The sequence below is a fragment of the Dryobates pubescens genome, chromosome 13 (genome assembly GCF_014839835.1).
Source record: "Dryobates pubescens isolate bDryPub1 chromosome 13, bDryPub1.pri, whole genome shotgun sequence".
Lineage (NCBI taxonomy): Eukaryota > Metazoa > Chordata > Aves > Piciformes > Picidae > Dryobates > Dryobates pubescens.
This window is the reverse complement of record NC_071624.1, coordinates 14,155,464-14,171,037: the sequence shown is the minus strand read 5'-3', so window position 1 is coordinate 14,171,037 and position 15,574 is coordinate 14,155,464.

The window sequence follows — 15,574 nt, the reverse complement described above, 5'->3', positions numbered from 1 at the left end:
ATCCATCAAGCTTTATATTTTGGAAAGTGCTTTTAATGTTGTCCTAATATTTCATCTCTAGTTCTGCTTTCAAAGTGGCTATCAGGAGACTGCTTCAATTTACCTTTTCTGTTCCGACAAAAAAAGCACTTGTTAGGTCTTCAAGCTGAAACTGCTTATCAGGAATGTATGTCAAAACACATTACAAGGGAATATTGATTATCTCAGAACTAAGATATCTAAGTCCAGGAAAAATAAAGAAGAAGTTAAATATTACAAGAAATCCATGCATATAAAGATAAGGAAGAGTTCAGTGGGTTCAGCTTTTATTCTACCCACCATACTGTGAAAAAAATAAAGTAAAATCAACATTCTGATGAGTGACTGAAAAACTAAGCGTTCCATATTCACTATACAATGTGGCTTGGTAGCTTGAACTCTCTTGGAGGAGCTGTGCAGAGCTCTTAACTGAATCTGCATGCAACCATTTTGTAGCAAAGACACATGTGACCATCCAGTTCTGATTTCTCTTCCACTGTCACACAGCACAGCTGAAAAGTTACTTTTGTAAGCTTTCATATCACCCAGTCTGAATATTCAAAGCAAGACCAAAAGCGACGTAAATGCCCCCGAAGCACTTGTGAGTGCAGTTGGTTTTAGAGTTATCAGCCACATATCTCACACACAAATGGAGTAGATTACCACAGAGCCTGGGGTGTGCTCATTACTCAGTTTTCCCATTTGTTTAAAGATTGATATTCTCAAGGCATCTCTTTGGACTAACATCAGTGCATCCTATGGTGAAACACAACATTAGACCTTTCTAATGTGTGTGCTACAACATAAATCTGTATTGCCCACATCTGTTCTCAGTACAGAACACCCCTTACCCAAAGCAGGAGTTTACAGCTGATCAGATTACATTTGCCATGTTCTGCTCGGGGTGCTCATTCTAGATGGAATTGTTTCTATGCAGAAGATGAGCACAGGGCCTGTAAGCTATTTAAGCCGCAATTAAGCCTTCAGAAATAGGTCTTATGTGATGCATAGGCTGCTGTCAGCTCTCTAAATTTCACCCTATGTAATTTCTTCCATCACCCACTCACATTATGTTATTGTCTATGGCTTCAGAAAATTACTACTAGTGCATTCATAACTTTCATTCAACAAAGAGGCTCAATGATTGTTTTCTTTAACGCCCTCTGAGCTTCCCATACTGGCTGTTGTGCTTTTACAAGTACATTTCCCCAGTATGAAATTTCTTTTCCATCTTATATGGGAAGGAGTATAATTTAGAGTTCACTCTGGAACATCTCATCAGGGAAAAAAAGAATTGGGTCTGCACCATTTCCATTTGTAACATTACACTGACCTCTAGAGTAAGAAGTGCTGCACACCTGATAAATCAGCTGCATAACTAAGAGAGAAGCAAGAAGATGAGGACTACCTCCTAGGGAGCTGCCTATTCTCAGGAAACATCCTGGGAGCAAAGCACTGGGACAGCATAGAGCCCTTAAAGCAGTGACTGATCTTGGTCAGCTGTTACCTTGGAATAAGGATCTGGCTGGGCCATGGCCTTCCTGAGTAATCCTAACATTTTGATTCATGTTCTGATGACTAGAAAATTTGAGGTTCATATAGATTTGCAACACTTCAAGCAGCATCAGATACTTTCATATCCATGTTTCAAAATAATTTCAAGATCTGAACACATTCTGAGCTATATATCCCCTGCTGAAAGCATTTATATGTAATATGCTCATGGTTTTCTTTAATGATATCCATTTTCTCAGTTTTCTCTTTTCTTCTGCCTGAGCATTTAATTACAATGTTGATTAAAATACTTCTTAAGTATGAGTGTGATTTTGTTCAGGAAAGCTTTTCAAGGTTTCAAGAGCCTATTCCAAAAGACTGAGACTGAAAGTAGTTTTTAGTTATCACCTAGATTCCTCCAAGAAACCCTTATGGCCTTTTAGCAGTGAATTACTAAAAGACAGCTTCACTCTCAGAATGAGAGCAGAAAATAACTGTTTTACATCATGTTGACTGGACTGTCCCTTAGGTATAGCCAAGAAATAATAAAAATACCTGACTCTGTTACTAAGGGTAAGAGACTCCATTAAGAGATGACCTCCTGTTTCAGGCATCAGACATCCTACAAGGCTGGTAAAGATAACCCCTGCCAGTTTTGAGAACTACTCACAGAATTAGCCAGCTAAGTTACACTGTCAGCCAAGTGCCTAAAAATTTCATTTTCCACCCCAGGTACAAAGCTGCCTGGACCTCTGAAGCTGTCTTGCAATCAGCTATAGACATTTGAAGGTGATGGTTTTGTTTGCACAGTGATTGCCTTTAACAACATACAGCAGCTCCTCATATGCAACAATATGTTTTTCTTTCATTTTCAGCATAAGTCAGCTATTTCTATTCACTGTTTCCCTCATGTAAAGTCAGACCAATCTATCACAAACAGCTCTGGTCACAAGCAAAGCCTGTGAACTTCTACTGACTGAAAAGCAGTAAGTTACTTTTGTTGACCTGCTGCATTACTTCAGCACAGTTCACAGGAAATTTAAGAACAGCGCTGAGAAAAGTTTTTCTTTTAAAAAGAAAGGTCCTCTAAGAATCACATTGATACTTTAAAAGCCTTTCAAGGATGTAATGCTGCACTACAAAAAGCTTTTCTATGATTTTGTCTTTTTAAATAACAACTTCCAATAAGATGTTAAATGAAAAGAAAGCCTCATGCTTAAGATTTCAAAAGGTAGACAACTTGTGCTGATTTTCTGCATGAATGCCCTTCATGATCAAAACCAGCATGTACTTTTTCATAAAACCATGAAAAGCTCAATTGTCAATAAATACAGGTCAACAAGAAGGTCCCCAAGCAATCAGGAGCTGAGCACAAACAGCAAGTGAAATGGCAGAGAAGATGACCAACTTGGTATTAAAACACAGGGTGCAGAGTTAGAGCAATAAAGGACACAACAAGTTTCTGCAGAAAGGAGCTATTTTTAACAGAGTACCTTGTACACCAACTACATTAATGGAAGTACATAGCAGCCAACAAGGAGAAGTCAGGAAGGGTCTTACCTAGCTCAAGCTGTGACTGTTCTGCACCAGAGGACTAGACAAACAGCACCCACCAAGCACAAACTGCAATCACTCACTCTCTGCAGCACTGCTGGCAGCTCCACTGTCCTCAGAGGTGGAAGAAGACATCAGCAAGAGGAATCTGAACCCACAAGGACAATACCCCTGACTAACACATTTTCTTAGCACCCACCATATGCCCATGAAGACCCTGCTCAGAGCTGTAAGTCATCATCCCCTTGCAGATCTCATTGGGCAACTAAACACTGCTCTTCTCTGAGCCCACATTTGGTCTTGCCCTGCAGCACTGCATCAGTTTCCCAGGAGTTCCAAGGTGTCCCCATGGCTGGATGATGAGATTTCCCATTCCCATTCCTTAGCAGACATTCAGGGTAATGAATGGCCAAGAGAGAGGGGAAACTGGGTGAATACAGAAGGTGTGCACGGAGCACAGAGTCACTCACAGCACATAGATTCAAAAAAGACTTAAGCAATGTCATTGTACATTGTCTGTAAAGTCATCCAAGGCAGGAGACACCACAGAGAGAAGGGATTTAGATGCAAAGAATTATAGAGGGCTGGAGATATGTCACTGTACCACTCTGCAGTTAAGAACACATATGCACACAATGCTGTGATGTAAATCACTAATGAGGAATTAAATCTCCAGAGTAGGTCTGCTGTTGGGTCAGTGTGGGAGGGGGGTTCCACAGTTTGTGAACATTTCTATGATCAGATAGCAGTGATGGAGTAGCTGCAACCTGACCTAGAGGGAAGACACCAAAGTCTGCATTTTATTTGTGTGTTTTACATGTTACCTCCTAAAATAAAAATCAATATGTGTCAGACTGGTGATGTTTAAATGTATCATTCCCTTTCTAGTAAACTGATGCTTCCCCTTACCTGCATAATAAGCACTTCTGGGAACAAAAAGTAGGAAGAGACCTTGGAGAAGAGATGAGAGGAACTCAGAAGACTTGAGATTACTGGAGACCCTGAAGGAGGAGAAAGCAAAATCAAACTCACAAACTGCTCAAGGTCAAAAAACAATCTTGAGATGTGCTGCTTTGCTTCTTAATTCCAGACTTCAGAGAAATAGAAGACCAGATAAATTGTGTGTATCTCCAGGGCAGCATTGAGAGGGGAACAAGTAGGTTTAGTAATCAAAAGTCAGCAGTTCATAACACAATTTGAAAAGCAAGAGGGAAAGGGAGAGGACAAAGCATGCCAAGAAGAGGAGCCCAGCTCTTCTAACAGCTGAGCTGTGCCTGCCATGGCCAGGGACATCTCCTACTAGACCAGGTTGCTCAAAGCCTCATCTAGCCTGGTCTTAAACACTTCCAGGGATGAGGTGTTCACAACTTCACTGGGTAAGCCACTGTGTTACCACCTTCATAGTAAAGATAGTGGCACTATACTGGGCTTACTATTTTTTTTGCCTTTAACCACCATACTGTTTATTCATTATATTTCTGATTGTGTTTCAGCCTATTCCTGACCCAGAAACTAAAAGAATTAGCCCTGTTGTTGTTATTCATTATCTATGCTCTTTATCATTTCATAATTGCTTGGTTCTTGCATGAGAGGCAGAGGGCAATGCCTGATGTCCTGTAGGCCAAGCTGGGGAAAGCTGCCAGCAAGCCTTCATTAATATACATAGTAAGGGTGATGTATTGGATGTTGTGCTCTGTAACATTTGATAAGAGCCTCAAAAAGTGCTGGGTTTATGTCTGTTCTCTGCTGTGCTGCTCTTTATGGAAAAACTTGCAGTTTAAAAATCAGTGGTGCTCCTCTTTCTGCAGTGACATGAATTTGGCTGCTACTCTGGGTCATTAGAAGGCTGTATGATGAATGCATGAGGAAATGCAGCCAGTGACAGCACTGATTACATAAGGGTGGGGCAGGACCCCATTTTTGGGGGGCATGAATGATCCAACCTGCACTGGACAAAAAGTTCTGCATGGTACAAAGACAGTATTTGATTAATTTAAATATTTTTTTTTCTGTTGATAAAACTAAGCCAACTTTTCCAGTGGGGACAGAGAACCCCTCAGAAGCATCTCTGTATGAGGCTACACTCTTGATCACACCTAAAAATGTAACATACAGTGCTATGGTGGGGACTACTGGTGCCACAAACCTGCCAAGAGTACCTAGGAGATCTCTTTGCCCTTGCAAGAGAAAGCATCTGCATCTGGAAGTTAAAACATGTTTGCCATCTGGGGTATTCACAGACTTGTGGTTTGGCTGCACACTAGTTCCTCCTCAGAAATGGCAACGGTCACTTTACAATATCATTTCTCAATCAGTTTAAGCCAGTTTATGCAGGCCACCAGAAGACAAAGTCAAGCTCCCTTCCAGAAACTCACGTGCACTCCCTGTGCTGCCAACTCCTTTGTGCACAAACCAAACATTTGTTTGGCCAAAGTGTTTCTTTGTAGTGTTAGTTTTAACCTAGATCAGCTTCTTGGCCTCCTTCTTTGGAAGGAGCAAGAGAGTTCTTGTGATGGAAGGAGGTGTAGGATAAAGAAAAAGAATGGACAAACTGGGCAGACAGCAGCACCATTTTCCAGAGGGAGTGACAGCTTTCCATGACTTTGTATGATTACAAAATATGGCACAAGTTGCATGCATGATGCCATTTTTGGATGACTGGAGAACTAGAACTTCCTAAATAAGGACTACTGGTGATGAATAAATGAAATGACAGATAATGCATGACATGCAGTTAATACCTCTTTTGGGAACAAACATCTAGTTATTCAATTCCTCTCTAAATGACAGTCATTCATTAAACATGCATGTGAGTAAAAGTAGCCTAGTATGAACATCTGAGATTAGTTAATAATGAAGAACATGAGTGTGGCCAAAATGTACAGTCACTCAGAACCAAAATAACATCATTTGGACATGAGCAATGATTTTGGCATTCAACCAGTTATCCTAGGATTTTATGAAACTCCAACACTTTGTAGTGTCAGGCTCCTTGCTGACATTTAGAAGCCAGGTATCATGAAGAGTTTAAAGGTGGGGGGGGAGGGGGAGTAAGGAGGCAGAGAAGAAGGGGAAATGTCATGGAAGGGACAATTCTTTCCTGCTTGAAAAAAATCTACTGAGGTGAAAATGACAATTTTCTCATTACGCCCTAAGGCCTTGCTGCCTGAGGTGTGAGCTCTGAATTCAATACTTCCCTAGCACTACCCTCTGTAAAACCAAGCAAAGGATGGTATGTGCTTAAGGTGACAGCTGTGGGAGGAAATTTCCAGGAATACTTTGAAACATTACTGTTTTCTCCTCACTTTGTGAACAGAGAGTCTGTGAACCATACTTCCACAGAGACATGCATTGAAACAGTAAACTTCAGAATATTATACTTACTGTCCTCACCTAACTTCTGCTCAAAGTTGAACTTTATTTGTGAGTTAACTTGTTTGGGCCAGATTCAAGGCCCACTAGAAAGAATTTAATGAAGCCCCTCTGTTCCACTACATCACCTCAGGGAAGATTTTTTGAAGATTTCAGGGAAATTTTCAAGTGTTCATTATGCTTATCCAGGGCTACGTTACCAGAAATGCTCAAACACCTAACTAAGGGACAACTGGCACCCAGGCTCTGACTGTCTCTGAAGGTCGAGTTAGATTCTGGTTTGGGTGCCTATATAGTAAGGATCTTCTCTGCAGATCTCGTCTAGGGCAAGCAGTGTTAAGTGCAGCCTCAGAGAACAGGATTTACCAGCTCCCAGATTTGTCTTGGTTGCAAAGGCACTACTCACCAAAAAAGACAAAGAAAGGAAAAACAAACAAATGGTAAAATAAAATTAAGATCCAACAACACTCTTCCTAGATTAAAGCCTGACTCCAACTAGTAAATTAACAGGCCCATCACAGTTACTGATTTGTCAAGAAGCACCAAGTCAGTAAACAGGCAGAACTGTGCATGCGTGATACAAAGACAAAGGGGTAGCCCAGACAACTGCAGTGTTCCCCATAGCAACAAGTCATGTGAACCTCTCAGAACATATACATAAACCCATAAAGTCACGTCATTGTGCACAAAAAATCCTGCAGAACAGATGCCCTACACATAGGAGCTCTGCAATAATCTGTCCTCCTGGAAGCCTAGGTGATTTATTTTCCCACAGATGCATGTGCGTCTGAAAGGAGTTTCCTTCGTTTAATGGCTCACATTCTGTTCTGGGGCTTGTTAGTGCAAAGGAGACAAGTCTCATTTTGCCAATCCATGTTGTGAAGGGAGTCAAACAGCATTTCCTATGTTGTCTGCCAGTATGAAACAAAATCACACTTCTATCAGGTTCATAATAGTATCTCACAAGATAAACTTCTGTGGCTAATAATGCCTGACAGTTCTACGTGTGAACGCACCAAAAAAACTTCAGAACAAATTCATCCCTGGTGTAACCATATTGAATTTACTGGAATTAAAATAGTACTAACCTGGCATGTTATGGGGTCAAAACAATAAGTTGGAGAGCCTCTTCTCCCTGCAGGCTTGCCCTGACAGTGAAGGTTAATGGTGCCAAACAGAGCTCCTGTCACTTTCCTAGAGCCGTCAAAGGCTTGAATTAGGATTACAGAGCAGTGATAGGGAGATGTTGTAATGCTCCTCTCTTTCCTTCCTCCTCTTCAGTCAGTAAAAATCTGGACAAGGAAGAGAGTTCAAGATAGCTTAGTTCACCATTTCCTCATGAGGGTCTGTGCCAACATCTATAAAGTCAATAGGAACACCTCAAAACCACCAGCACAGCAGATTTTAGGAGAGCAATCACAGAGGAGGTAAGCTACAAATACAAGACCTGCAACTTTGCAAAGGCAAGTAGGAAGAATGTTTTAATCCCAGAGACACCCTCAATAACAAAGTCCTTTACCAGAGTCCAGAATTTTGCAAAACAAACTTTCCGATTGCTCTGAATTGTCTTTCTTATCTTCTAATGCCTTGGAAATTATTCATTACCAAAATAATGCCCTTTTTAGTTGTTGTTTTTCTAAGGTTTTGGAAACCTCATAGCATTTTCCAAAATCTACTTTTGCTGTTTTCATAAGTTTCTAAGCATTGCCATTTGAGACTGCTCTTTCCAGCTTCCCCCATTCCTGCCCCCCACCCCCTTTTCTTTCTTTTTTTTTAGTTAATATGTTTCTCCTCACTTGGAAGACACAAGATAAGAGAGAAAATACTGTTCAAGAAGCATAGGCTTTTGTATCCATCAATAATGTCAAGTCTGCAAGATCCATAATCTGATCAATACCAATGTGTGATCCTGCCTTGTTTAGGCAGGATCTGTCTTTCGCAATTGATCTGTACAGCTCCAGGACTGGACTCAGCAGATCCCTCTAGAACCTGCTTCAGCCTCAGTATCAATAATGCTAGCAACCATCCTTGGCAAGGACAGCAAAACACAGCTACCTCCAAGAGCCCTTGATAAAACACAGCTTAAATACAAGGCAGGAGTGGGCAGGGGAGAATCTTGACTTAGGAACTACAGTCAGACTTGTTTCAAAGCCTGAAATGTGAATCTAATTGCAAATCCTCACTTGTGCAAGAGGGCTCCCTGCAACCCTGGACCTAAGGTAGCAGGTTAAGCAGGTCCACAAAAGTGAAAGCATATCTGTCCAACAGGTAGGTCTTGTGATTGCAATGGCAAATGAAAGGCTCACTGAAAGGCTAAGGAAGGCTTTGCACTCAGAGGGCATATGGAAACCAGTGCCATATGCCCTCTTCTAGGCACCAGCTCCTCCACCAGTACCTCAGGATTTTTGTATTGTACTGTTATTTACCAACCAGGCTGGCGTAGCTGAGTGGGGAATTGATCTTCCTCTTGACTTAATATACAAGCTCTTCCTGCCTGTGGAGAAACCAGTCTGCAGCATTCCAAGTGAGCCTTCACCCAGTTTATCACCAAGTAATTGAGGCAGAAGATTGTCAGAAAAGATTGAAGTTAGGAGCAGCACTTTACAAATATAAAGTTTGCATGGAATTCTCCTAGAGTTCCCCTTCATATCCTGAGGACTCTCTTGGCTGGCAGTAACTGTGACCTCTGCACAATAGGTCTTGGTGTTGCAGAAAAAGCAGAAAGACAACATCAATCTACTGATGTATGCAACTGAGGTATCACAGGGTACTTGGGGGGATATAGTTTGTTTGCAGTTTACAGCATCGCAGCGCAAGGGTTCATTCAGCATTTAACCCCAAATGGCACATTCATAGAAGACAAACCAAAGAAGTGCTGCCTTTGGGGAGAAGTGTTTTACAGTAGGATGTGAGTTTATCAGATTTGTAAATTATAACTGCTTATAACAATGTTCAGGGCTGCTCTGACACATAAAACAAATGTTGTATCTAACATCTTCTAGCTGCAAGGGCAGCAGCTTACAGAACGTGCCTGCAGCTTCTGCAGACAGCGCCATGCCTTGGAAAAAATGTATTTGCAGCACCTAAGGGAGAGGGAAACATTCAGCAGCCTAGAGCCTGTTTTGTAACTCATAATGCAGCAAAGGTATGAAGCACAGCTGGGAGATTTTGAATTCATACAGCAGCAATCCCCAAAGTTTTTTGATGCTTGACAAGCAGCAACACAAAGCTGAGCAGGGGCTCCACTGGCCACAATGTGAAACAACCTCCTGAGAGAAACTCTGGTCCTAAGTAGTTCTTTCTGTGATTCTACCCAAGTACAAAATCAGCAGATGTACATATTAAATATTTAAACAAAGATAGGCCAACCAAGGGCTTGGGTTTGGTGCATTTCCCATGAAAACATTAATGATGCGACACCAATATAACAGAAACCCTAGATGCTACAGGAATGGTCACATGTGCACCCAGAACAACAAAAAGGCACAGGACAGGCTTTAAAGAGCAGCTTTCAGGGTGGCCATTAGGTCCCATATATCTGAAATTCAAAGAGTTGGTTGCTTCTGTGTGGCACATAGAACATAGGTGTTCAAGAGGGGATTGGACATGGCACTTGGTGCCATGGTCTAGTAGTCATGAGGTCTTGGGTGACAGGTTGGACTTGATCATCTTTGAGGTCTTTTCCAACCTCATTGATTCTATGATTCTATATTATGCATGTTGGGCTCTGTCCACCTTGTCTGAGCTCTGTACCTCTGGAAGAGGCTGCTAGCCCATCACAGGCCAATACATCCACTGAGTCCTCTGTAGACCCAGACACTTTGCAGCAAGCAAAGCCTTTTGCAGGCTTAAGCTCTTCTCTGGCTATTTCAGTTTGTCTGCACTTATGACATTCAGTGACTGTAGGTTCTCAGACATGTGCACTTCAGGCAATACTTGCTCATTTACTGTTATATTTATTTGGCAATACATGGCAAGAATATGACCATTATCAATGAATAATACTTCAATAAAATGGCCCTCTGCTGAAAAGGACTCTGGAAACAGATACTGTGCTGTGTAGAATGATGAGAAAATATCTATCTGTTGTTGAAATAACCTTTCTAAAAAGGACATTGAAGGCCCAGGTGTTCTCTATAGATGTTAAAGGAAACCTCTCATCATCATCATCACAAAGAAATTAGTGCACTGAGAGAATTACTCTGCTGGATAAGCGCCCATTTCTCAAACATACCATACGGTATCTGTGTCTTCTCAGTGAGTTAGTTGTATTAAAATGTTTATGGCATTTGCATGAGCTTTGCAGAAACCTCTCCATGCCTTTTTCAGTCCCACAGCTCTGGAAGTTATCCAACATAAGCCATTGAAACTGCCATTCCCCAGCGATTAAGCATGTGGAAATTCAGAGCACAAACTGTGTTAATGTGCCCTATTCACATCAGTCCTGTGGCTGCCCTTCGTTCCCTACCCTTCACATAGGTGCATTGCACAGATATTTTAGTCCACAGATGGAGACTTTACATGGAAAGCACTTCCTTGGAGGAAATGAGCAGAATCAGTGAGAACAACACTCAGAGGCAGTGGTTTCACAGGAAACTACGCCTCTAAACTAAATGCCAGAAATGGAAGATGGAGTGTAAACTTGAAAGCAGAACTCCAAATCTTTAAGCATTCAGAATAGCAATATTGCCCAGCAGAAAAACACAAAGGGAGTGTCAGATTCAGGGTGTGTGTGTGTGTGTGTTAGAAACAACCAGCCCTGAAATAATAAATTAGGAGACAGATAACACTAAGGCGGGGGGCGGGGGAGGAGAGAGTGGGAATCCATTGCAGATGTGACTAGCCCCTAGTATGGTGTGGATCTTCAGTTCCCAAGAGAGGGTGCCAAAAGAAGTCACATTCAATGCATGTGCCCTTGGCAAAGACTACCAAGACTGACAGCAGAGCCCAGCAGAGAAATGAACTCCTGGCAACAGACAGAGCTAAAGACAAGAACATTTCTATATGGATAAAGGACACCAACTGAGGTCACACTGAGTGTAGAGCCCCAAGGCAAAACACAGGTGGATTTTTGGAAGGGATTAATGGGTGTTTTATTTTCTTTCTCAACTGTCACACTGGCAGCAGTCACCTACCCAGTTGTGTCTATGCTGAGAAACCTGAAGGAATTGCGCAATAACTTGCAGTCATTTCAAAGGGATTTAAGTCAGGTCTGGCCAGGTTTTCCTATGCTAGTTGCAAGAAGAGAGTCTTAAACTCTGTCCTGTTTGACTGGGCAGGTAAATATCAAGTTTGTTTGTTTGTTCTCTTATTGGAGCTGGTGTTGGGTCTCATGTTTTCCCATAGTTTACTCACTCACATCACACACAGTTTGGGTTACAGGATTCAATTTCCTCCCTAGTAAAATGCAACTTTTCTAGGGTGGAAATTGCAAGGAGAGACCTTTGCACAGCAACACTGATCAAAAGTCTGCAAGACAAAGTGTAAAAGTTACCTGGCTAGGCATTATCCAGGACGGTGTTGGATAAAAGAGGTGACTACAAGCCAGCAGGACACAGAGTTTATTTTTCACCTCAGCAGCACCACCCACATGAGCTCATTACCAGAGCTCACATTCTTGCCTGGCATTGCTGTAATTTGGGATAAACAAACACCATCCAATATTGCTTCCTTCTCGCTCTTTACACCGCAGGTGTTTCCTTCCCATGTTACCAAATAGAATGAGAATACCATGAACAGATGAGAGCACAGCAGAAATTCCCAGGATTTCCCAAGGAATTAGCAGTCCTGGGGAGGCTGTGCTGAGGAGAAGCACATTCCCCACAGTCCCAGGCATTGCCCATGAGAAAAGCTGAGACATTTTGCCTCAGGACAAGTTAGATACGGTGAATAGATATGTAGGGCAGGAAGGGAATCACCAAGGACCCTACCTTAAAATCCCAAAGGAAGGTAAGTTTGTATCATCATGGGGAATTTTAGCAGAGACCTGACAGTTTGAAAATATGCTTTTGCTTTCATTTCCAGTCTGCACACTTGTAATCTGGCAGCATGTGACCTTAAGTGTGTTTTTGATCCAGAGCAAATGAGATTGCATCACTTGCCCACTAAACATTGCTCACTGCCTCCCAGGGAATTTGGCTGCATGAAGACTCACACAATATCTTAGCAGCCTCTGGGCCAGGGTCACTTCTTTAATCTCAGCTGTTCTGAATATTATTTCCATGAGAGAAATTGTTCCTTTTTTGCACCTGGAAGTGTTTGCTTGACTGCCTTACTGGTCTTATAGGCAAAATTTGCATCTTTAGAGTTCTGGCTCTGATTTTTTTTGCTACTACAGATTCTCAGGAACATGCAGTAGAACCATGTTAAATTACAGGACTTTTAAGAAGATCACATTTAAACTGCCAAGGATGGGTGGTCACCATGATTTCCAGATAGTTGTGCTGACAACAAATTATGTCATTAAGATTTTGCAGTTTAATGTACATCCACATTTGACTCCCCTCAGCACCTGCTTATATTTATTTTAGCAGATTTAAGACTGTTTATCAAATCTGTATTTTTCTGTAGGGTGCTTAAGACTCTGATCAAATCTTCCTTAAATTCATAAAGCTGCCATGGAACTTACTGCTGCAGGTAAGGTCTTCCAAGGGTTCAATGGTTTTTTGGCTCTTCACTCACAATTTTTCAGCAGACCTTTGGAGCTGCAGTCAGTAGAACTCAACACCAGCTGCTCTGAGATACAGGGTTGCCACTATTATCATAGAATGTTTTTGGTTGCAAAGAACCTTTAAAGCTTATCTAGTCCAACTCCCTTACAGTGAGCAGGGATATCTTCAACTAGATCAGGTTGCTCAGTCCTGTCCAACCTGACCTGGAATGTTTCCAAGGATGGGACCTCTGCCACCTCTCAGCAAACACCTCTGCCAGCATTTCACCATCAGTGTAAAAAATTTCTTCCTTATGTCTAGTCTAAATCTACCACCTTTTAGTTTAAGCACACTGGCCCTTGTCTTGTCACAACAGGCCCTACTAAAAAGACTGTCCCCATACTTTGTATAGGTCCTTTTCAATTATTGAAAGGCAGGTAATGAAACCTCCCTTATCCTATGTATTCAGCATTGCATTAGCCTTTCCCAGTTTCAACACCCATGGTTTTAATACTGCCATCTCAACCAGACTCCCATCTTGACAAATCATAAAACAGGAATGGAGAAGCTTCAAGGAAGGGCAAGAAAATCATTAGCATGGAAAAGATATTCATGAGGATACAGATGAAATAAGATTTAGTGGAAGGAGGAAGTGAATTAGAACTGACAATAACAGACACTTCTGAAAAATAAATGCAAAAGACGCTGCAAAGGTTCACTGTGTCTCACATTACATCAACAAAAGGTGCACCAATGGAATTAAATGGCAACAACCAGTAGAAGGGATGATAGAAAACTATGTTTCCCAGAACACTTAATTAATTTGTGACACGTTTGCTATCAATTATTATGAGGGCAAACAAGCAGAACTCAAAAAAAACCCCACCAAGATTCAGCTGTTCCTATCCATAAAAGCATTCAAATACTTTCAACTGTGAATAAAATGTAGGAGGAAAAACAACCTTCAGGAAATCTGCAAGTGCTGAAAAACCCAGCTTCTCCCAATAAATGCTCTGAAAGAGCCTGACAAAAGTGCAACCTTTTGCTGGAAGCAAGGAAGTGAATTGAATGCTGCATTTATATGGGTGATCTGTATGTCCCTATGCACCTAACCTGGGGATTTTCTCTCATACCCACAAAAGCATCATCCCCCCCCCCCCCACCAAAGTGCAGTTATGCCCATCATTCAGTTGGTTTCAAGGTTATGATCGCTTTCCCTCCGTAGGGCAACTCTGTTAGCTGAAAGATAGTAAAGTAGAAAATGGCTTTTCTCCCACATTATTCTTTCAAAGCTTTTTAAAAAAATATATTGCTGGCCACACTATTGGTGTTTGGTTTGCTTGTTTTCCAGGTGTGTTTAGTGAACCCTGGAAATCGCACAGAAAGCTTCAGCACTAATGCAGCTGCTTTTAAGTGAGTTGTCCTGAGTAATGTCAGGAGAACGCTGGTGGTACACACAGAACTGGGCTTGTACCTTGCAAAACCACTACTGAGAATGAACTAAAATCAGTTTGGGCTCATTTCCTACAGCGGAAAGAATCAGGGGGGTCGGAGCAGGGCATGCCCCATCCCGGAGCAGGGCATGGGTCGGCCTGCAGGCCGTGGCCATGCTCATGGGGGTGTTCGGGGAGTTGGGGCTCAGCTACCGTCGCGAGTGAGGCGAACTGGGGTCGGCCGCAGCTTGGCGTGCTCGGACAGGACCGCGGTGACGAGAAGTGGCATTAAAACGACGACACGGACGTTCGCAGCGCTCCGCCGGCCCGGGCTGGGGGAGGCGGCAGCGGCCGCTCATTGCAATGGGGACAGCGCCATCTCGCGGCCGCCACTCCGCTGTCCCAGCGCGAGGCCAGGGCCCCCGAACGGCGCGGCCGCGACGCCACCGAATTCGGACTTTACCTGCGTGAGTCGGAGCGTCGTGACGGAGCTATGCCTGCAGGCAGCTCGAAAGGAGGGTCACTAGAACCTGGGAAACTCCAGACTTCTGGAAGGAGGCAGTGCTCACTGAGAGCCGGCGTGTGCGCTCAGGTGGCCAAGGCGGCCAACAGCATCCTGACCCGCATGAGAAATGATGTGGTCAGCAGGAGTAGGGATTTGATCCTGCCCCTGGGTAAGGCTGTACCTCGAATAGTGTGCTCAGTGTTGGGCTGCTCACTGCAAGCAGGACACTGAGGTGCTGGAGCATATCTAAAGGGCAACAAAGCTTGTAAAGGGTCTAGAGCATATCTTACGAGGAGCAGCTGAGGGAACTGTGGTGGTTTTGCCCGGAGAAAAACAGGCTCAGAGATACCTTGTTGCTTTCTACAACTACCTGAAAGGAGCCTGTAGGTTGTAGCAAGGTGGGGGTTGGCCTCTTCTTCCAGGTAACAACCAGCAGGAGAAGAGGAAACAGCCTCAGGTTGTGCCATGGAAGATTTAGATGAACATCAGGGAAAATTTCATCACAGAAAGGGCCATAAAGCATTGGAACAGGCTGCCCAGGGAAGGAG